Consider the following 23,473-nt stretch of genomic DNA (forward strand, 5'->3'; position numbering starts at 1 on the left):
TTTTTTTGTGGAAAGTAAAATGATGCCTGTACTGCACCTCATCATTTCCTGGATTTGTATATAGAATATATTTGTTTTCCTATCTCGACTTTTAGCCTGTAGCATAAATACAAGGAATTTGAGTTTGGGGCCAAACTTTGGAAATAGTAAGAAGGGAGTCCATTAAAATCTTTGTTCTTAAGTCAGTAGACATAATGAAAATGAATATTCCAGATGCTTTTATAGCCACTCTAACAGTGGCAAGGAATAATATGCCTTGTGGATTGCAGATAAAGGCTATATAATTCAGCAACACTCAGTCCTAGATCTGATTACGCAATCTTCCTCCAGGAATTCTGTTCTTCCCTTCCCCATCAGACACTCTTTGCCATTCCCAACTCTCCTTCATTTCTTTAAATGTTTATTTCTTTATTTTGAGAGAGAAAGAAATTGTGTGACCAGGGTAGGGGCAGAGAGAGGGAGAAAAAGAATCCCAAGCAGGCTCCATGCTGTCAGCACAGAGCCTGATGCCTGGCTTGATCCCACCAACTGTGAGATCATGACCTGACCTGAAATCAAGAGTCAGACACTTAATGGACTGAGCCACCCAGGCACCACCCCCATCTCTCCTTTAAATTACTCCCCAGTGCTTACCTCAATAATAAATTTGCTTTACCAGAGCAGAGTTTTGTTTTGTTCTGTTCTGTTTTAAAGATTTTATTTTTAAGCAATATTCACACCCAATGCAGAGCTAAACACAACTCTTCAGATAAAGAATTGCATGCTCTACTGACTGAGTTGGCCAAGCACCCCTATCAGAGCAAAGTTACATTATAGTGTGTTCTTATTATACTCCTCAATGTTTAAAAACTTTCTTCAGTTTTATACTCCAAATTATATTGACTTCAATTCAAACTAAATTCTGTCTCATTCTGAGATGAATGAAAAAAAATACATTTTCTACTACTCAATAATTTGTAAATCTTATCATGGGTAATATTTCATTTTCTGTCAAAAAACTTTTTCATTAACAAAATGTGACTCACCAAATATCAAAATGACTTTCTTAAAGCATCTATAGCAGATTGCTTATAAGATTCTGTTTAATTTTTCCTTATCATGAGACACTGGTGTCAGAAGCATTATTTAGTTATTTTGGTGGTGTATGTGTTTATAAATATGTATGTTATATAAATACATAATATGTAATTAAATTATAGTTATTTAAATATATAATACTATAATCCAGACCTATTTAAAATATTTTTCTCTATCCATTATACTTCATACTTCTCAAAATGATACTTCCCATCCACAGATCAATCTTCTGGTGAACATCATCTTTCTTATTCACTGACATAATATTTGAAAAAATATGTATTTTATATACTATATATAAAATATATAATATATATGGTATGATATATAATATATATGATATGATAGAAAAATTATAAAATATATGTGAATTACAGTTATGTTTTAGCAACTACGGATGAAATGCAACAACTGGTATAAAGAATTCCAATTTGGGGCACCTGGGTGGCTCAGTCCGTTGAGTGGCCGACTTCGGCTCAGGTCATTATCTCGTGGTCCGTGAGTTCGAGCCCCGCGTCGGGCTCTGTACTGACAGCTCGGAGCCTGGGGCCTGCTTTAGATTCTGTGTCTCCCTCTCTCTGACCCTCCCCTGTTCATGCTCTGTCTCTCCCTGTCTCAAAAATAAATAAACGTTAAAAAAAAATTAAAAAAAAAAAAAGAATTCCAATTTGATCTTACTACTGTCATTTAAAAATTTTTTTAAATGTTTATTTAGTTTTGAGAGAGAGCGAGAGATAGACAGAGAGCAAGCGGGGAAGGGGCAGAGAGAGAGGGAGACACAGAATCTGAAACAGACTCCAGCACAGAGTCCGACAAGTGGCTCGAACTCATGAGCCGTGAGAGCATGACCTGAGTTGAAGTCAGACGCTTAACCGATTGAGCCACCCAGGCACCCCACTATTACTGTGATCTTTGTGTCACATAATAATGTTCTGAATTCAGTCCAAAAGTCAGCATCTCACATGATTTTTTTAGTTTTTCTGGCCCACAGTTCTAGCTAAGAACATCCAAAGATCATCTATAGATGCAAATAGAGCTAAATGGGGAAACTGGGTTTTTAGGGAAATCTCTAACTGAAAGCAAAAGGTACTCTTTTTCCTAACAATGTAATACCTGTCTCAGTCAAACTTGCAATCTGACCAAGTAACTACAATAAAAGAGGACTGAGAGCCTCATTTTACCCGTGAAGTATCCTGGTGTACAAAGAGTAGCCTTCAGGCATACACTGTTATGGACAATGAAATATATATTTCTGTGATATGATGTGCTCTCCTTCAGGTTCTGACCAAAAAAGCCAACATGAAAACGGGACCTCGTGAACTCAGGCTCTAATTCTGGAGAGCTTCACTTTTGTTGGGATTAAAATCATCAGAGAATAAAAGTCTGATGTAAAAATATTCTTTGACACCTTAGAATAATCCTAGAGGTTACTAAAGATAGTAATGTTGTATATACTTCAGAAGACTCATAATTCTGTCTCCCAAAGAATTTGGAACTTTTTTTATATGGTAGATTTTAGTGCAGAATAAAGAAGAGAAAAATCTATTTTCTAATCTTTTAAAGATAGTTCTTAGGTGTATATGTTACTGAAACCTGTTATTTAATACATTAAATGTAAATATATACCTAAGAATTTATACTATTTGTACTAATCAAATTACAGTAATCCAAAGATATTTTTCTGAATATTTTATAACACTTTAAAGATTCTGAGTATTTAAAGTATTAACATTTCTTCTTGAATTATTTCACTTAATAAACTTGAGGGTCCATTAGACATAAGGCACTGTAGAATGCCAGGAAAATAAATATATGACCACCTTCAAGGAATGTGTAGCCTATTCAAATAACTTATATGAAATTGTATTAAAGTAATTACTCATTTAGGGGCACCTGGGTGACTCAGACGGTTAAGCATCTGACTTCAGCTCAGGTCATGATCTTGTGGTTTGTGAGTTTGAGCCCTTGTCAGGCTCTGTGCTGACAGCTCAGAGCGTGGAGCCTGCCTCGGATTCTGTGTCTCCCTCTCCCCTGCTTGCGCTCTGTCTCTCTCTCCCTCTCTCAAAAATAAATAAATATTTTTAAAAAATTACTCATTTAAACTAGATATAGAGAGATAACATAATATTTTATTCTTTGTTCTTAACAGATAAAACTTTGTAAAGTCTACTTGCTGATTGTTGCTCTTTCTTAAAGGTCAAAAATTCATATTTCCAATCTTTCCCCTGTCTCCAAGTATGTTTGTCCACTAACTGTGAAAAGATGTGGAAATGAATTTCAAAAATGTTTCATCCTGTAATTATGCTCTTGAGGACAGTACAGACCTTTCACCCTTAGATGACTACACACATGCCCAGAATAGAGGCTGACATAAACCAGACCTTCCACTTCCCTTGAGCAGCAGCAGGATCTGTACCAAGGCTACCCCAAGTGGGCAACAGCCTTTCTTCTCTTTTTCGGTCACCCTCTTTCTTTCATCCTCCAGATCCTCTCTGATTGCAATGAGTTGCTTTTTAAACCACTGGAAGAATGTTATTTATAGACATAATTTATAGACATTTGGAAGTTCTAATTTTAGTTTCTCAACATTCTGAAATAATTTGATAACAGGTGTTTTTTTTTTTTTTTTATGTAATCCAAAAGTGTCCAAATCCTTTTTCACCTAATGTAACTGTATTGAGTCCAGAGCCGTCTGCCATAATTCTGAAGATGATCAGAACGCATATCTTTTTTCTTGCTCACTCCTATCTCCCCTTCTGAACTCCTGTCTTGCTTTAATCACCACTACCTCACTGCTCACTGTTCATGGTGGGCACCATTCTTTCCCTGCACCAGCTAGTCCCAAGTGTGGACATAAATCACTCTGTAAGACTCCATTAACACACGGCTAGTGTGTGCATGAGACTATATGGAAAACTTGAAGATGATGGAAGAGAATCACAACACAGAACATAGATATCATGTTTCTTAAGTTTTTCATTCATTTGCATAAAATAACTCTCTTTTGTGTCTGTCACTCTCCTTAAGCACCGACCTGTTTGTCTGAATTGAAAGAGGCTCACTGCTTACCATTTTTCCTTCCCATCCTACTAACCAACAATATACAGAATAAACCCACATGCAACAAATCAAACAAACAAAAAAACAAAACAAACAGACAGGCTTCTCTCTAAGATTAACACCAGTTACTTCACTACACGGGGAATTTATGTATTTTCTTAACTTCTCCCTATGGATGCTTCACTTCCTAGAACTGAAATGCCCACTTAAAAGCTTTCTCAGAAATGAGTTTTGTCACTACATAAGATGTAAGGAATTACGCAGGCAATGCTGAGATTTCTTAAACATTTTTTCCTCCTCCTTTCACACGATGCTGCATTTCTCTATTGCAAAATCTCTGTCTCACTTTCTACCCAGGAGAAATATACCCTCCAAATAATATTTCTAAGGAATGGTAATCCTGTTCTCTGGGAAAGGACAGTAGCAAGCAAACCATCTGAAATAAAAGTGAGTCACTTGGAAGAGTCATTTCTCCCGATTGGAAGAAAGTGTTAAAACATGACACCAGGGAAACTCAAGCTTCATATTGGATTGAGAGTTTTGAGCACTTGTATTTTCTAAACTAAGCTAACAAATACACGAATTATCTACAGGCTCATTAATCTTTTGCCTTTGAGCCAACGGTTGAAAATAAGTCCTTGGCAATGATCTATCTGCTCCAATCTCTGCGTGCCAACTTCACCTCCCATCATTTCTAAGCCAAAATGATCTCCAGACCAAAAGGCAATACTTACCATCCAGCTCAAAGAGCCACCATCAATAGAAGCTACTCTGGGCTCCAAAATTCTTTCTCCTATCCCCGTATGTGCACACATTCTTCCAGTCTTCCTTCTTCCCATTTCTCCCATGAAAACTGTCCCTCCTCTGTTTCCTAATGCATACTCTTCAGTTGGGGGAGGAAACCTGTGGGTAAAGGAGAACAGGAGGGAAGGCAGCAATGCTCACTGTCCTTTTCTCCCTAAGATGGAGATTTTTACCATGCTTAACAACATTTTCCTGGCTCTAATAGGTTTACTTGACAACTTTGTAAAGTTGCATTTCTAAGGCAGCTTATCACTGTTTTCTTATTTTATGTTCTTGAAACTTTCCAGAACCCTTAACCAAGGAGGTTTCGGTAAATGGAGTTAGCATTTGGGCCCTGCAAAGAGTCAGAGACAAAAATAGCAGTAGTTACTCGGTCAACAATATTTATACAATACTTAACTGTCTGGGCCCACAAGATAAAGGACAGACTTTTAACTATTCATAACAGGATGAGGAGAACGGGGCTTGTAACAAGCTTTTTGGTTCTTGCCACTTGCAGAAATGCAGAGTTCTCAAAGAAGAACTCTATATTGAGTTTAACTTATTGACACACAAAGTATGCATCATGTAAATATTTAATTACATAACTACATACTCCCCATAGTGTACCCATGCCCCCATTCTTCACATGGCCACATTATAAAAGGCAGAATTACAAGCTCCCTTTCCCCCTTTTTTTAAAGGAAGAAGTTAATAAAGTAATAAAAGTGAACTGAATAAGCCTGACTTATAGTTTGGAGATCATTGCAGAGATAACTCAATTTTTTTTAACTTTTAGAATGTGGGATTTAGGCCTTTTTTTTCCTGAAAGATATGAACTATTTTTTTTCCTGAGAGCTACGTGGCATATCTTCATCCACGGATTCACTTTTGCCCTTGGACTCTTTCTCACCCTTCCCCTCCTTAGGGAGAGAGAGAGAGGGAGGGAAAAAAAGTACTGTTTTAGCCAACTGGCTTTATTAAAGCTTTCTCATCCATGAGGCATGAGAATATGTTTGTAAATCTGCTTCTTTTCTGATTGGCAGTGAGAAGTACAATTGCTCTTTAATTAGAACCTTGTGAGTCCCAGCGTATGGTTTAACCCAGGTGTTTAACCCATCTCAATCCAAGTGCCAGTTGATAACATGGGTCAAATGACAGTGTCATTTAATTGTCAGAGACAATGTAGGGTTTAGTAAACACCATTGAGTTATTTTCTTTGTTGATATTAGAGCAGAGGACAGGCAAGTAATGGAAGGGGTATACTGGAAATCAGAGTAGACTTGGTCAGGAAATTAAATGCTAACCTTGATCCTGACAAAATTTGTCTGTATGAGTCTGAGTATATCCCTTAAGGTTACTGGAATTTGATTGTCTTATCTGTAAAAATAAGCAGTAATATTTCTCAAGTATTTCACTGCATAATTTATAACCTTCTCCCCAGGTCTCAAATACTGTGATTCTAATCAATTCATAAAAAGAGATTGAAGGACAGAAAGAGATATACTCTTATGTTACCAGTGGACTGGTTATTGCAAGATTTTATGGATTTGAAAAACCCAAATTTAGTTAACACCTTATCAGTAATGTTTTGATTTCATGACATTTTAATAAAAATGTTTGATACTATTGTCAAGGGATTCCCTAGCTAAAATATAATCAAGAGATCTCTCTGAAGACCATTTCTTTTCTTGTCCCAATTCCATCTCTTTGATCTTCTACAACTAACCAAAACTATCAATGTCATTGACAAATTGAAAAAAAAACAGTTATAGTTAAACCTCATCGAAAATCACACGGTTGCCTTCCATCCCTAATATTTGGCTGTAAACAAAATCCAAAAGCAATAACTTTTATTTTTCTTTGCGTTAGTTCCTGTTCGTGTACAGAGAACATCAGGCAGTGATTCACATTACTGACACACAGCCAGCACAGCTGGATAGGCACAGAATGCGTTTCATAACAAGGACAAAGGAAAAAAGGGAGAAAAGTTTGTTTATTTAAAAAACTATATAGCTTACTACTATAAAAGCAAGATGCAAACTTTTCTAAGAAAACAACTTAAAGGAAAAGCAAATTGTTTTGTGCTAATTAAAAATTACTTGAATAATTCTTAAATGTTTATTTATTTTTAAGAGAGAGAGAGAGAGACAGTGTGAACAGGGGAGGGACAGAGAGAAGAGAGAGAGAGAGAGAGAGAGAGAGAGAGAGACTGAATCTGAAGCAGGCTCCAGGCTCTGAGCTGTCAGCACAGAGACTGACGTGGGGCTCAAACTCAAAAACGGTGAGATCATGACCTGAGCTGAAGTCAGACACTTAACCAACTGAGCCACCCAGGTGCCCTTACTTTAATAACTTTTAATATGTAATATATTCCATCAAGGTAGGTATTACTTCTGAAAAACTCACCCTCTTTCACTAAGAAGAAGCAACAATTTATGAATATCATAAGTAAGGCTCTGGTGACAATTTAGAAATATAAACAATAAAATAAAAATACTCCATGATAATTTCAGAACTCTTTTGAAAGAAAAATAGGAGTAGGGGCAGGTTTATATATGAGAAAAAAATAATATTGTGTCATCTCTTCAGAGATCTGATAAATGAACTCAGAAATATCTGCACTCCAGCTTTGAAAGGGTGAGTTAGTTGATACAGGACAGTGTCAAAGATGACACATTTTCACAGAATTGTCCATAGATAACATTTCCCAGGGCAAGTAAGTATAAATGACATTGTCACCCATGGTGTCTTCTGTCTATGCTATATAGGAAGTTGAATTAAATTGTTGGCTGGACAGTTAAATTAAAAGTGATAGTTTACAACATGCCTATTACCACTAGTGATAGAAGTTCTCATAATTGTAAGAGGAAATATCACTTCTTCAGATTGTGCTTCAGATTTCTTGTGATTAAGAAATAAGTGCCTTGGCAAACCCACCATCTTGGCAGAGCTGGGGTGAGCTGGCAATGAGAAACCATGCTAGGGTGCCCAGTCTAGCCATATTCACCTTCATGTTTAGAAATTCAGTAAATAGTGATGCGGGTGTAGTGAGGGATAAGGTATATTATCTCAACAAGTTTTGCAGAATTTCTATTAATTAGGATACTGTGTACAAATTCCTTGGAGGTATTTGGAAGTGGAAAGTGAGACCTTGAGGGCAAGAGAAAGTCTACCATGATCAAAGATAAAATGTAAAATGGTTCTGTCTCCCTAACTACATCATTGGGCCAAAGAAGTTCAAACACTTAGTCTGCAATCCATTCTTTTCCTTTGCAGGAAGTGGAGTAATACTTTTGGGGGTAAAATGGAGACAGGTCACCCAGTGCGTTGCCTTGTACACTGGGCCTCTGATAAGGTTGCTGCATTTGTTCATAGATTATTACATTATTTTTGAAGCCTAACTTCTGTCACTATCTCCTGTAAATTGGATATCCTCAACACTGATATTCTTTTTGTTTCCTAGCAGAAGCTTTTAGGCCACCTTGGACATGTATGCCACATTCATTCAATGGCACAGCTTGATTGTCCTGAGACTTATTCTTATTTGGAACAATAGTTAGATAGGACTTTATCAGAGTGATTATGATTATATATATATATATATATATATATATATACACACACACACACACACACACACACACATATATATATGTATATATATATATAATTATATCTGATTTTACATATCATTTTATACAAGATATACATGTATATGTATATATATACAGAGATATAGATATATATGTATGTATGTGTGTGTGTATATATATATATATATATATATATATATATATATATATTTCAAAGCTCTTAGATCATGATTAAAGCACAGTGGACTACCAATAGATAAACAGATACATATGTGGATGCATAGATGATAGAGAGATGGGGCTAGTTCAATGACCACCAGAATAATTATCTTGGCTTTATAAAAAGACTAAAAATTAATCTAATGTGTTCTGTCTTCTTTTACTTATTATTTATGATTTAATATAATTCAAGAATATCATATCTTTATATAATTTTCCTTTCTAGCTTATGTTAAGAAGAAATGAGAGGGGATACTAATAAATAAAAGGAGGTATCTAGAAATAAAAAAAATCCATTTGCTTCATCTTCCCCAGAGTTCTCTACAATAATTAAATTAATTTTTAGTGTCTCTGAAGAAGTTATTATACACATGTTTAATGATAATTATCTTGATTATGCCATTTGATAAATGCTTATAGTCATGCATCTTTATTAAAATGTACCTGACATATTTCAAGACCAAAAACTTGCACTTCCTTACCATGTTCTCTTTAGCTTTAACACCCTATTTGTTCTAAGTAAGAGTTCACTGATATTCCCAATTAATTTCTTTCAAAAGAAATGCAGGAACTTAGTGTTAACAGGATGTTAAAAAGTCATCCAGTAGCCTACTCCTTTTTCAATTTCCTCTACATCACTCACAATTTAGAAGTAAACATTGTTTCATTTTGGTATTCTAATCCTTTCCTGCCTTCTATGTAATTCTTGTCTGGCCCATTCACATTGTTTACTACTGTACAGCGTCCCTGAACATTTTGGAGAAATGTTTTTCACCAGGCAGTTATTGTGGTTTTAAGTTTTAATAGCAGTGTATACTCTCCCATTAAGAAATTAACATAATTATATTGGTATTTTAATAAAAATTTATTAAGATTTTAATTTCTGTTAATTAAAAATCACTAAGAATCTACTTCCTTGAGTTTTATAAGAAATAATATTGAAATACCACCTAAACATAATTTTTTAAAGATTATTTATTTATTTTGAGTGAGAAAGAAAAAGTGTGAATGGGGGAGGGGCGGAGAGAGAGGAAGACAGAGAGAGAATCCCAAGCAGGCTCCAGGCGATCAGCACACAGCCCAACTCTGGGCTCAACCCCACTACTGTGAGATCATCACCTGAGCCAAAGTCGGACACTTAACTAACTGAGCCACCCAAACGCCCCTAAACTTGATAATTTAAAAAGAAACTAACTAGAGTAATGTACTAGGGGCTGATAATAACAGAGTTTTTAATGAATGAGTCCCATTCCTTGATTCATCCATTCAACAAAAGTTTATTCAATATAAAGTAGGTAATTCATTATGTGGCCAGGGTATGCTGGCAGGTTTCCATTACCAGGGTGGCTGAAGAGTCATTCTAGATATCTTTCACTTAAAATATCATCCCACATCTACTACCCGAAGGGTAACATCACACTTACATCTCATCATAAGCACATACTAGATTGGAATTATTTCCTCACAGATGAAAACTTGTATGTATGTTTATTTTCATCAACTGAATGTAAAATCTGCAGCATTTCTATTAAAGGAAAAGTGAGCTCAAGCATTAGTCTGTTCAGGGGCGCTGGGTGGCTCAGTCAGTTAAGCATGACCCTTGATTTTGGCTCAGGTCGTGATCTCACAGTTTGCAGTATCAAGTCCCGGGTCTGGGCTGGGCTGGCAGTGCAGAGCCTGCTTGGGATTCTCTGTCTCCCTCTGCCTTCCCCCTGCTCACCCTCTCTTTCTCTCTCAAAATGGATAAATAAACTCTAAAAAAACCAAAAAAACAAAAAAACCCAAAACCACCAATAATCTGTCCCTATGATTAATATATATGGATACTTAAAACCAGATATTTTTTTAAAAACATGTGCTTCTGTAGATGAATGAGTACATGTGCTCTTGATAGTAGAGAGTGATGTCAGGATAATAGATATTCATGTAGGTCCCTATGAAATTTTTCCTAGCATATTAATTTGTATCCCATCACAGTATCACAGTTGAGTGCAAAGTGCAAGTAGAATAGCCAAATGGGGGCGCCTGGGTGACTCAGTCCATTAAGTGTCCAACTTCGGCTCGGGTCAGGATCTCATAGTTTGTAGTTTGAGCCCCACGTCGGGCTCTGTGCTGACAGCTCAGAGCCTGGAGCCTGCTTCAAATTCTGTGTCTCCCTCTCTCTCTGACCCATCACCTGTTCATAATCCGTGTGTGTGTGTGTCTCTCTCTCTCTCAAAAATAAATAAACATTAAAAAAAATTAAAAAAAAGAGAATAGCTAAATGCGCCAGACCACAGAGCAGTATGGTACCGCCCAGGAAACCCATTCGTTCCTCATTCTTTCTCTTGGCTCAGTTTCATCATGTGATCAGGTTGTGAAGTGCTTATTGTGCACCTCTTTCTAATCATTTGTATTTTACCATTATCTTCATATCTCAACCTTTCTTATACCATCTTCTATTCATCCACCATCATCTTTTTTAAAAAAGGTAAAACTTTATATTTGCATTAATTTTTCTTTCCTTATTACTAATTTAAATATCTTTAAAATTGGGATAGTATTTATTTTTAATTTTTAATGTTTATTTATTTTTTGAGAGAGCTAGAGAGAAAATAAGAGAGTGGGGGAGGGGCAGAGAGAAACAGAGACAGAATCTGAAGCAGGATCAGGCTCTGAGCTGTCAGCACAGAGCCTATTGAGGGGCTCAAACCCATGAACCATGAGATCATGACCTGAGCCAAAATCAGAAGCCTAATCGACTGAGCTACTCAGGTGCCCCTGGGCTAGTATTTTAGATAGAAAATCTCAATTTTGTTAATGATATGGATATAAATTTCAACAGGTTTGAAGTGCTTTGCACAACTTTCTTTGTTCTCATAAGCCCACTTATATATAGTGCTCAATACTGTACAATGCAAGAGTTTTCAGAATTTCACATACTGTGTTAGATGGGATGTCAGTAATGACAGAAACATGAGTCAACTGATACTGTCTGTTTGGATGTTGCACAACTTTTGGCTGAACACTATTCCATGAAAGAAATGAAAAAATGGAGGTGTTTGAAAAGAGATTTACATCAAAGTGAGGGAAAAATAATGGGAAACTTGATATATGCTTCTAGGTAAGTGAGAAATGGCTGCTCATATCATACAGTTTGGAATAAAATGATAATAAATGGGAATAAATTGGGAATAAAATGATAATTGTTAAATAAATGATAATAAAATGCTACCTTCACTATGGCTAAACCTGAGTATATTGAGACTTTAGAATGGTCTCAAACAGGATATATGCAAAATTATAAGGGTGCCAGGCATATAGTAGGTGCTCAATCAATATTTGTTGAACAAACAAAAAGACCAACATATATCTCTCTAGTTGATTTCTTCTTTTGGAAAAATTTACTAGATTAAGAGCTCCAAGAGGACAAACCCAACATCTGTCTTACTCATAACCCTATCTCCCATACCAGCATATAGCAGATAATAAATGTATGATGAATAAATGATTTGAGACATTCCCTACCAGATCGATCCTGAGAAAGATAATTTTCAACTCTTTAAATCATTTCTTGTCTCTCTCTATAAGATTCCTACACATCACCTCCATTCCTTGAGTAAAAAGACATATACTATACATTACACACTACTTCAGCTATATTCCATTTCTCCCTTGAAGTTTATCCAGCAAACTAATAGAACAGGTTGTGTCCTTATACATCTAAGAAATATCTCTCCAATTTCAATAATCTTTCATAGGTGCCCTTGAAGATAGCTCTAGCATAATGATTAATGATACTGGTTATGGAATCACTTTCTGGATTTGAATCCTGGCTCTATCTGTTACCAATTTGGCAAAACGTTCCAGTCTCTGCAATTCAGTTCTCTTATTTATAAAGTTGAAATAAAGTCACACCTATCCCAGGGGATTTTATGTGATAAATGAGTTCACACACAAGAATTACTTAGTAAGCCTAACACAGAGTAAGTAATCAACAAATATGAGATGTAACAGTTACCTTTCCTAGCAACACATCTATCTTTGTTACTGATGCCATTTCCCATTTCTCGCTATCCAGGGAATCTTCCTAGGTATCTCTCCCACATCAGCTTCTCACTCTCAGACACCTGTACACTTAATTCCTGCAAACTCTTGATGAAAAAGATATTAGCTAACAACTTAATATGTAATTGGTCTCAGAGTATTTTCAATTTAAAAGTTAACACCTGAAGATCTAACCCTCAAGTATTCCCATGTTCATTCACAATTAGGAACATATAAAGAAGATTGGTATGCAGGGGTGCCTGGGTGGCTCCGTCGGTTAAGCGTCTGACTTCAGCTCAGGTGATGATCTCACCTTCTGTGAGGTTGGGCCCCACGCTGGGCTCCGTGCTGACAGCTCAGACCCTGGAGACTACTTTGGATTCTGTGTCTGCCTCTTTCTCTGCCCCTCCCCCACTCATACCTTGTCTCTTAAAAATGAGTAAGTGTTAAAAAAATTTTTTAAGTCAAAAAAGAAGATATTGGTATGCAATCTCCAAAACATTGCTAATTTTCTTCAACTTTTAAATCTAGACCACATACCACTTTTAATTATATTCAGAAATATTTCTCTTCTCCCACATGTTTTATTTAAATCATGAATCTCTCTCAAATTGTAATTACTCTTCATGCAGGTGCTGATCCATATTTGGTACTGACAACAAATTTCTAATAAACAGTGAGTCAGATTATAAGCAATTTTTTGGTTAGTTGTTTCATCCATGTGTTTGCAGTGTGCTAGGTCATGTCATTTGCAAGATATTTGTATATTCACTGGGGAGCCATGAACTGTGGAACTGCTGGAAATATCTGGCTTTATGTTGTACTATAGAAAATGGAAAATTCTGAGAACAGCTGTGTAATATAAACAGCAGCTGGAGCAACTCTGTCCTAGAAAAATGAAAGCCTTGGGCATCTGTGTTATCAACCAACTAAAATAAATACAATGCCCTTTCCCAAGTTGTATATTTAAAGTATATTTTCATAAGATTCAGAGTAAATTTTACAGCACAGTTGACATACACACACAATATATATTTCTACTTATTTTATTATTTTTCCGTACCCACCATACTTAATAATACTAATACAAAATAATACTAAAGGCTAATGTTAAAAGGAACACTTCTAGATAGTGCTTTTGAAATACTATTTTCTACTAAAACAAACCAGGCTTCTTTGGGGAAAAGGTTGACTATAATCCTGGGACAGGAAACATTGACTAATGTTTCAAGCCAAGTTGAGCATGGTATGTCTCCCTATTAAATACAAGAAAACAGTCAAATATTAGTGGAGTCATCAATGGCACTGAATAAAAAAGGTGCCAACTTGAAGGAACTCTTATTGTCCAAATATGGGACAGTTTGATATTAGAAAGAATAGTGATTGAAATAATTACAGCAGGGGCGCCTGGGTGGCTCAGTCGGTTGAGCGTCTGACTTTGGCTCAGGTCATGATCTCGTGGTCTGTGAGTTCAAGCCCCGCATCGGGCTCTGTGCTGACAGCTCAGAACCTGGAGCCTGCTTCGGATTCTGTCTCCCTCTCTCTCTCTGACCCTCCCCTCATTCATGCTCTGTCCCTTTTTGTCTCAAAAGTAAATAAAACATTAAAAAATTTTAAAAAAAAGAAATAATTACAGCATATCTAATACATAAAAATTATTAGTGTTTAAAAATTTTGAACATTTCTAACGCTTGCCCCAACTATGGCCCCAACTCATTGTTTTGAATAATGACAAATAAAGGAAAAGACTCAAGTATCTATTCTATCTTTCTTTTTTGGACTATTATTTCAGGTGAACCAAATAGTTAATTGAGGAAATTTTTTTTATACAAGAATCACAACTAGTGAAAGTAGAAACAATTACAGAATTAAAAAGTTATCATTTTAAGACACCAAAGAAAATGATGGATCTATACACCAATAATGAGTGGCTGCTAAAACCATTAGAGGACAAATTGATGGAAAGTTCTATAAAGAGTTAGGTTGACTACATCTGAAACCACTGATAAATCTTAGCATCACTGAAAGTGAATATTTAGACAGTACTTCCCAATGTGAAACAACAGGAAATAAACAGTATTCCATGTGAAGTGTTCTTGTTAAAAATTTGTACCTGAATATAATTAAGCCTCTGATAACACTTTACAAAAACTTCAGGGGAGAGAAGCTTATGTCAAATGGTTCCATAAAGTTTCAATCATCCAAATTAGGAATCAGAGGCATTTTTAGAAATCAACATCCCAGTTTTGACACATAAACGGCACAAACATTTAAGAGAGGGCTATTAAAAAATTTAAAAGACCTGAACTATCTCTAACTAATGTGTTTGTAATATGACTGTTATTTTAAATGATATATGTATGTATATGTACATACATGTATGCATACATACATACATACATATACATATACGTATATAACAAAGAAAGTAAGTAGATTATGATAAAGTCTTTAGGAATAAAAATTTTCATAGTAAGAATAAAGAGATGGTAATATAAAATCAAAATAATTAGGTACTATTATGGTCTGAATATTTGTGTCCCCTCCCCAAATTCATTTGTTCAAGTCCTAACGCTCAATATGATGGTATTAGGAGGTGAATCATTTGGGGGGTGATTAGGTCATGAGGGTAGAGCAAGTGGAGAAGGAAATTAATGTCCTTATTAAAGAGATTTGAGAGAGTTCCTTTGTTTTACTACCATATGAAGACATTGTGAGAAGTCGGCAGTTTGTAGCCCAAAAAAGGACTTTCACCAGAACCCAACCACGCTGGCACCCTGATCTTGGGCTTCCAGTTTCCAGAACTGTGAGAAATAAATTTCTGTTGCTTATAACCACTCAGACTGTGGCATTTTGTTACAGCACCCATAACAGACTAAAACAGTGACCACCATTAATAAACATATATTTTTCTTTTTCAAAGAAATGTATTTCCTAACTCAGTCCACTAAAAAGGCCTAAAAGCAATGACCAACTCAGAAGCAGTGACTGCTACAAATACTCAGGTTGTGGACACACCCTAAAGGAATCCTCAATGAATCATGACCTTGTATAACTCCACCCTGAGTGCATGTAGAACCTGTAGAACAGGTTATATACATAATAAATATAATTTATAATTTTATTTATATATTATATATTTTGATACATTATTTGTATATATGTAAGCAGATTATATATATATATATATGTATATATGTATATAAATATGTAATGTGTATATATATGTATGCATCTGTGTGTGTTTTAAATTTTAATTACTGCTAGTTTGTGGTAATTTGTATACAGAAGTAGAAAACTAATATAGGCCCTAAATACTCTTTCTCAATAAAAAGAACCAAGAATCCTTGAAGGAATGATTGGCTTAAGTTCTGGGTAAAGAAATAAACTAGATCAGGAAAAAGTCCTCAAAGATTATGGTGACTTTCAAGCAGACCAAGCTCCCCCCACACACCCCAGTTGGGGGAGGGCTGTATTTTTTTAATGACACCCCAATTCCCCACCTATTCCTCCCTTTCCTTATGCTGCCAGCTTCTAACTGCAATAGTGCGTGTTTGTGTGTTTAGTTCTGTGTATAAATGGAATGTTGTGGAGATAACCCCTCCTTGAGCCTCCTGGTTCCCTTTCCTTTCCCCTGGTCACGGCCACTCATGGAAGCAAGACCAGTAAAGGGAACTTCAGTTAAAACATCACACACACAAGAACAACAACAAAACAAAAATAACAACAACAACAACAATAATAAAGTACACAATAATCAACTTGGAGGAATTCCCACTGGCTAGATATGAGAAAATTTGATATAAAGAAATATAATTGCAGCAATTCATTGACATACATTAAATGTATTATATTCTAGGAGTTCAACATGATAACTAAAAAGGCCTTCTTGGTATATTTACAAGTTATTGTGGCAACATCTCATTTTCCCGAAAACTATTAAAGAGAGAGAAATAAAGCATCTATATTATCTTTACCAAATGAACTCTCTTGCAAGCTAACCAAAGAGTAGATAAATGAAAGCTCTTTGCAGGAGAATTCTAGCCTGGAAATGCAAAGGAGTGATGAGGTTTAGAATGTAAATATTTTGCAGTCCCTAATGAAAGAATGAATCTAGGCCATCATCATCAATAGTTGCTAAAAAAACAGGTGAAAAGCTGATGGCATCTTTCCAAAAACAGGATAAGGCTAACCATCTAAACCTATTTACCAGTCTTAACATCACTTTAAAAGAGAAACAACCATACATAATGTCCTCGCCGATGTGATGCAGTAGGAAGTTACCTATAAAGTCTCTTGCCAAATTGTTGAAAATAAATTTAATCAAGTCCCAGCTCTATCATTTTTTTTCACCTTTATTTTGTTATAGTGGATAGACATTAGAAAAGTTGCAAGAATAGTACAAAAAATTTCCATAAACTTTTCATCCAGTTACCACAGATATTAACATTTTGCCAGATGTTTTATCTTTTTTTTTTTTTTTTGGTTTGGATTCTATTTTAACACACTAACTTTAAAATACATGTGTATAGCGGGGGGAGAAATTTGAAACTAAATATTAGATGATATGAAGAGTTAATGTTAATTTTTGGCTGTGCTAATGGCATCATTATACATATTTTTAAATGTAGTTCTTATCCCTAAGAGATGCATTTGAATTATTTATGGTTAAAATGATAACATGTCTGTTAGTTTAAAAAAAAATTCCAGTCAAGAATGAAAATGGTAGGCATAGACAAACAAGAATGTCTGTATGTTGATAATTATTGAATTGCTTGGGATGAGAGATATTTGGGGGTTTGTTATACCATTCTTTTACTTTTTATATATATTTGCAAGTTTCCAAAATGAAAAGTTAGAAACAAAATTCAGAATATCTTACTATGAGACTATTAAGTGATCAAAACTCCTAGGGGCACCTGGGTGGCTCAGTCGGTTGAGCGTCCGACTCCAGCTCAGGTCATGATCTCACAGTTTGTGGGTTCAAGCCCCGCATCAGACTCTGTGCTGACCACTTACTCAGAGCCTGGAGCCTGCTTCAGATTCTGTGTCTCCTTCTCTCTCTGCCCCTCCACCGCTCACGCTTTGTCTCACTCTGTTTCTCAAAAATAAATAAATGTAAAAAAAACTCCTCAAGCTCATGAAGTATATGTTATCTGATTCATCTACCCATAAAGTCTGGTATGCATATTAGTGGAAGAATAACAGATGGAAATTAGCCAAAGAAGTTCTGGGAGCACACATAATTTGGAAGAGCTGATGACTCACATTCCTAATGTGCCTATTCTTATTTCAATTCCATCACTCCCTCAATTTAAATCAATGTTATGAACAGTTTCTCAGAGAATTTCTTTCAATCAACTGACTAAAGAGAAAAACACCTTAGTCTGCTTTAGGGTCCCATGCCATAAGGTTATACCAGCTGGCAGTGCAATTTTGTGGTATAAAACTTTTCCTAGGTAGAGTTGGCCATATCTTTTATTCTTTACCTGAGATGAGCTGAAGTTAAGGTTTGCATTCATTTGCTGACGGTTGTTAATGATATGTGTCAACAGTCAAGAACAAAATTAAAGAATGGATAACAAGATATTTATAAAAATTTATGGATCTTTCAAAATAGGCTTAGACTTTGAAAACACTTCCTTTATGTTTGAGGTTCTTAATATCTGAACAGAAATGAAGAATTGCTATGTGGATGTTAACCCACCCTTTTCTCCTCACTTCAGCCCTAGAGAAATGGGCAAATGGTGGCAAGGATGGTTTGTTTTAACTATAAGAGCTTAACTAGACATTTGCCATTCTCTTCTTTTTTTTTCTTTTCTTTCTTTTCTTTTCTTTCTTTTTTTTTTAACTTCTCAATATCCTAAACCCCCTTCAATTTATGTGGGAATTCCCAATATCTTGAGTCTGGTTGACAAGTAGAATGTTCTTCTCATTGTAAAACCTGAGAATGCACTGTACTTGCTTTCCAAGTACCCTTGGAGGTAAGGTGCCAACACAAGAGGTCCACTAATAAGATACACCCTCCTCAGACTTTGAATTAAGAGCTAGTGATGCAAAGACTAGAATATACCACAGGAAGCCATGGTGGTAACAGCAAGATTTAGTCCTTTGATCGGTGATGGTAGAGGGTTTGATGGTAATACTCAGAGTCCAATATATTCAATGGGTCCAATGGGCCCGTGTGGAAATTAAATATACTTTTATGTATGATTGTGTTGTACAATGTCCTGATTTATTGTGACCTCAACAAGTCATTCATGCCACTGAGACCTGGAAACTATATTAATAATAATTGTGGTTAATTTTTAGGTCACTCAAATCCTGTTCTGTTTCTCTCATTTCCTCCTATTGCCTCATACTTGATTTCTTTGGTTCTGCCTTTTTCTGATTGGTGATCTGGTTGGAAAGAATGTCTAGACTTGGTTTTTCCCCTGAATCACTTTTAATTCCATTCTTCATCATCTGAGTGCCAATTTTTTTTTTGTTTTTAGCCCGCTTTCAAAATATATTACTCCAAGACAAATATAAATTCTGGGTTCCCAATTATCTATAAAAGGGGATCTAACATTGAAAGCAAAGTGTTATCAAAACAATACAGTAGATATATATTCTCCATCTTAATTTTCATGTGTTTACATTATCTCTTCCCAGGTTTTAAAATCCAAAAGACGTTTAAAGTTTGGTTCAGATAACATTCTATCTGTTACAGTTCAACTTCAACAATTTAAAAAGGTATATTCTACTTTTGGAAGAATTATTATATTTTGCTACCAGAAGAAAACTATAGCAGATACAAAGATAAATTCTAGAATGTCAAAAGGCAAATTTTATTTATGGTATATTAAAAGACAACAAAATACCAATTGAACCAACGATTAATGTGATTTAATAAAACATAATGGACCCTTTCTTTTTCTTTTTCTTTTTCGCATTCATATTGAAATACAATCTATAATTATTCTAAATAACTGGTCTTAGATCCATTGCTATTAGATTGGGGTTGCAGACCAATCTAAGAAACAACCAGCACTTAGATGGAAAAAGGGACTATTACTGGGAATGAAAATAGTATAGCAAGAAAAGACAAATGATAGTATTGACACTGAAGACTATCCTTATAACTACCCATCTCCCATGCTATTTACCTTTACGTGGTCACAGGCAAAGGGAAGCACATCTAGACCATTGTGTGGCCTTGTACCTTGGCTCTGGCTAGCAGAGTGTCCTTGTTGAGCAGGGCAAAGCAGCTCAAGATGGATTATTGTTTTGTATACTGGTGATTTAATAAAATGACACACAGCAAAACAAAAACAAGCAAAAGGCTTTGCCTCACCTACTTTAACTGAAATGTTATTGTATTCTTTGCTTTCCAAACTCCTGAAATGCACATGTTAAAAGGGATACTCAGGGAGTCCTTTGTACTGGGCCTGGTTTCTGCCAGATTCTTAAGGGATTCCTTTGCAGCCCTTACAGTGAAGTTGTAGGTAATTGTTCTCAAGAGAGAAGCAGTGCTAACCCAAAATAAAAGTGAAATTTTTCAGTTTTATCATTTCTTAACACAAACTGCAGTGAAGACCTGCTGAATTAGAGGATATTTAGTTACCAATAACTTTACTGTTGAGAGTCTTTGACTATGGAAAAGGTGGCTTCTGTTCCCTTTATATACATCAAATGCAATTATCCCAATGTTTTCCTCCTCACTGAGCACAGAAGGTGATCATGGGGAGCAAGTGGAGGGGAAGTACAATACTATTTATCTCTTTTTGCTCTACAGTAAGAAACTATACCGATAAGACTTTAAGTTGCTGTTTAATAAAGAAATGAGTGGTGTGTATCTTTTTTTCTTTCTCTTCTCTTCTTTTCTCTTCTCTTCTTTTCCTTTCCTTTCCTTTCCTTTCCTTTTCTTTTCTTTTCTTTTCTTTTCTTAAGGCGTTCTTCCTAGGAGAGTACTGAATTCTCCCTAGTGCTGGGTTGGCTATCTCTAATACTAGATTATATATCACTATGAATGAAGTAAGTTATAAGAATCTTCTCTTGTTGGTTTTCATAAAAAATTGAAAATCATATGTACAAAGAAGTATAACTGTTAGTGAACAACTTTAAACCACATTGATCTGTCATAGGCAGGAAAATATTTTGATGACTAACTGTGGTTGTCTTGACTAAGCATCTCCTTATCCACTTTCTAACTAGTTTCTTTAAAGATATTAAATTAACTTTGAGATCCTCTTACCATGGCAAGTAAGGGGCTAACATGTGTTTTTCTAAAACTCTGTGGGGAGTTGTAATTTTCTGTGGAGGATTTTCCTAAATGTTGAAATGCCCTCCCTGGTTCCCAATGACTAAGTTCCAATTTGGCTTGGATGTTTATAGCAAGATTTTGAAAAACCATTTTTCCCAGAGAAACATTTTGTATTTAACTAACGTTTCTGCAGAAGTAGGTAAAACAAAAGTTGCTTGAAACTGAATGCTCCCAACATTTAGACGATATGTGTGGTTCAGGCCAAGACGACAGATAACTTATTTCTCACTCTTGGTGGTAAACTTTACATCGATTGAACAAACCAGACACCTTCAGCTTTTCTAAGTCAGGGAATCAGGCTAGGAATGCATCGGTGAGACAAGGCTTAGTCCTGAGCAGAGTCTGGAAACAGTCAGTGCAACACTGTGAGCTTCTGGGGCTTGATCCAACATTGACTTAAGACAGGAAATGTGTGCTCCGATGGCGCTTTGTCAGACCTACTTGGGCCTAAGACGTGCAGAAATCACAAAACGTACTTGAGGCTTTATAGCTCCAACTGGTAAATTCAGCATTAAGCCTCTCTTTCCTGCTTTCTGACCTAATAGGAATTCTCCCCTTAGTTGTGTTTAAATACTACCTAGTGTATTTTGGCTTTTGGTAATTAGAAAAGCAGAAGTCTACAACCTGTGCCATGTCTGTGAATTTGAGACTGCAATGATATCATAACTGAGGGGAGCACCATTAATCACATGGGGCAGGCTAGAAAAGTCAGAGAAAGAAACTTTTTTCTCTAATAAAATCCAGACTAAAATTGAAATGGTGGGGGGAAAATGCTGAAAGAGAAAAAAAAAAACTAGTATATTTTAAGACTTGAAAATATTTCAACTGAACTATTTTAAATTTACTTATGTACATATATAATATATACAAGAAAAATATATACATCTATATAGTGCATATATATGTAATATATAAAGAACAAAATTGCCATATTATTATGCCTTATTACAAGTTACTACTTAGCATATATATTTAAAGAAAAATGTGAATAAATATTAAGTTTAGAGAAATGTAGTTGTTTTTTTTTTTAATTTTAAGTAGTTACTTATTTTTAACAATCTGTTTACTATCAGGGGTACTATCTTTAAAATAGTCAACCCTATTCACTTTGTTAAGTTGCAGTTTGAACCACAGACCACATCAAAGAAATTATGCAGAGGCAGTAATACTGATAAAAGTTGAAAGTAAAAGTGTTTTGATGGCAAATCTGAGACACTTTTCTCCCACAGAACATCTAATGTAAATCATGATGATTTGTTGTCTCTGTAATCTAAGCGAATTATTTAGTAAGGACGCGATGAAGTAGAAGAGTTTATTCGTGAACAAATACTTAACAGAAAAAATTGCGTTTTGTGAATGATATAAAAAGCTTAAAACAACATGGCTTTGTGAAAAGTAAGTCATGGTTTTCATATAGCAATTAAAACCTTTAACTGTTAAAAGGGTACAGGAGTGTAAGTCAGAACAGTGAAATGAATTGACAGCTTAGATCACAGAGATAACCATCTCATTCTTCTAACAAAAAGGGGTAATACATTCAAATATGAAGCATTTGTTTTGTTTTCCATACAACTTTGTTTATAAAAAGATAACATGTCAGGCTTCCTTCAAATTTCAGGTCCCCATACAAATGATACTTTATTACTCCTATGAGCATTTAAAATTTCTTGCAGACATCATTATTATTGTAATTTTACCTGATAAAGTTGATTCAGTATTTTCAATTGTCTCTCCAAATTCAGTAGTTAAGTCCAAAACATAGTCTAAAAGAGTCAACCATGCCATATTCCAATTATTTCTATCATAAAAGCCCATTAAAGGAAGAGAGATCCATGGATCCAAATCTCACTTAAATGAGACTTACCTAGTCTTGTTAGAGTGGCCATAAAACACAAACATCCTAATTGAAAAAGCGTCTGTCCACCTTTCCATTTATTGAGCAAAGCACTCTACTAGAGGTTTATGAGTAGTTTAGCTGAAATAAGCAAGACCTTGTCCCATAAAATCACAGGTGTATCTTAAATGTCTAAAAGAAATCTAAAATTTACCTTGATAAATGACATAAATCATTACTATTTTACCCCATTCATTTCCTATAAGATGTAATATAGGGATGGAAATGGGAAGGATTTGGTAGAAGGGTGAAGGGAAGTGAGATGAAGGGAATGAAAAAGGTATAGCTAAAGGAACCCAGAGATGGGAGGCAACAAATGTCTGTATTTATTTACTTACACCTGCCCAGTATAAGTCTTTATTTAAAAATTTTTAATGTTTGTTTGTTTATTTATTTATTTATTTATTGATAAAGGGGGGCTGAGAGAGAGAGAGAGAGAGAGAGAGAGAGAATCACAAGCAGGCACCACACATTCAGCATGGAGCTGGATGTGGGGCTTGAACTCATAAACCC

The sequence above is a fragment of the Leopardus geoffroyi genome, chromosome C1 (assembly GCF_018350155.1).
Source record: "Leopardus geoffroyi isolate Oge1 chromosome C1, O.geoffroyi_Oge1_pat1.0, whole genome shotgun sequence".
In the NCBI taxonomy this organism is placed as follows: Eukaryota; Metazoa; Chordata; class Mammalia; order Carnivora; family Felidae; genus Leopardus; species Leopardus geoffroyi.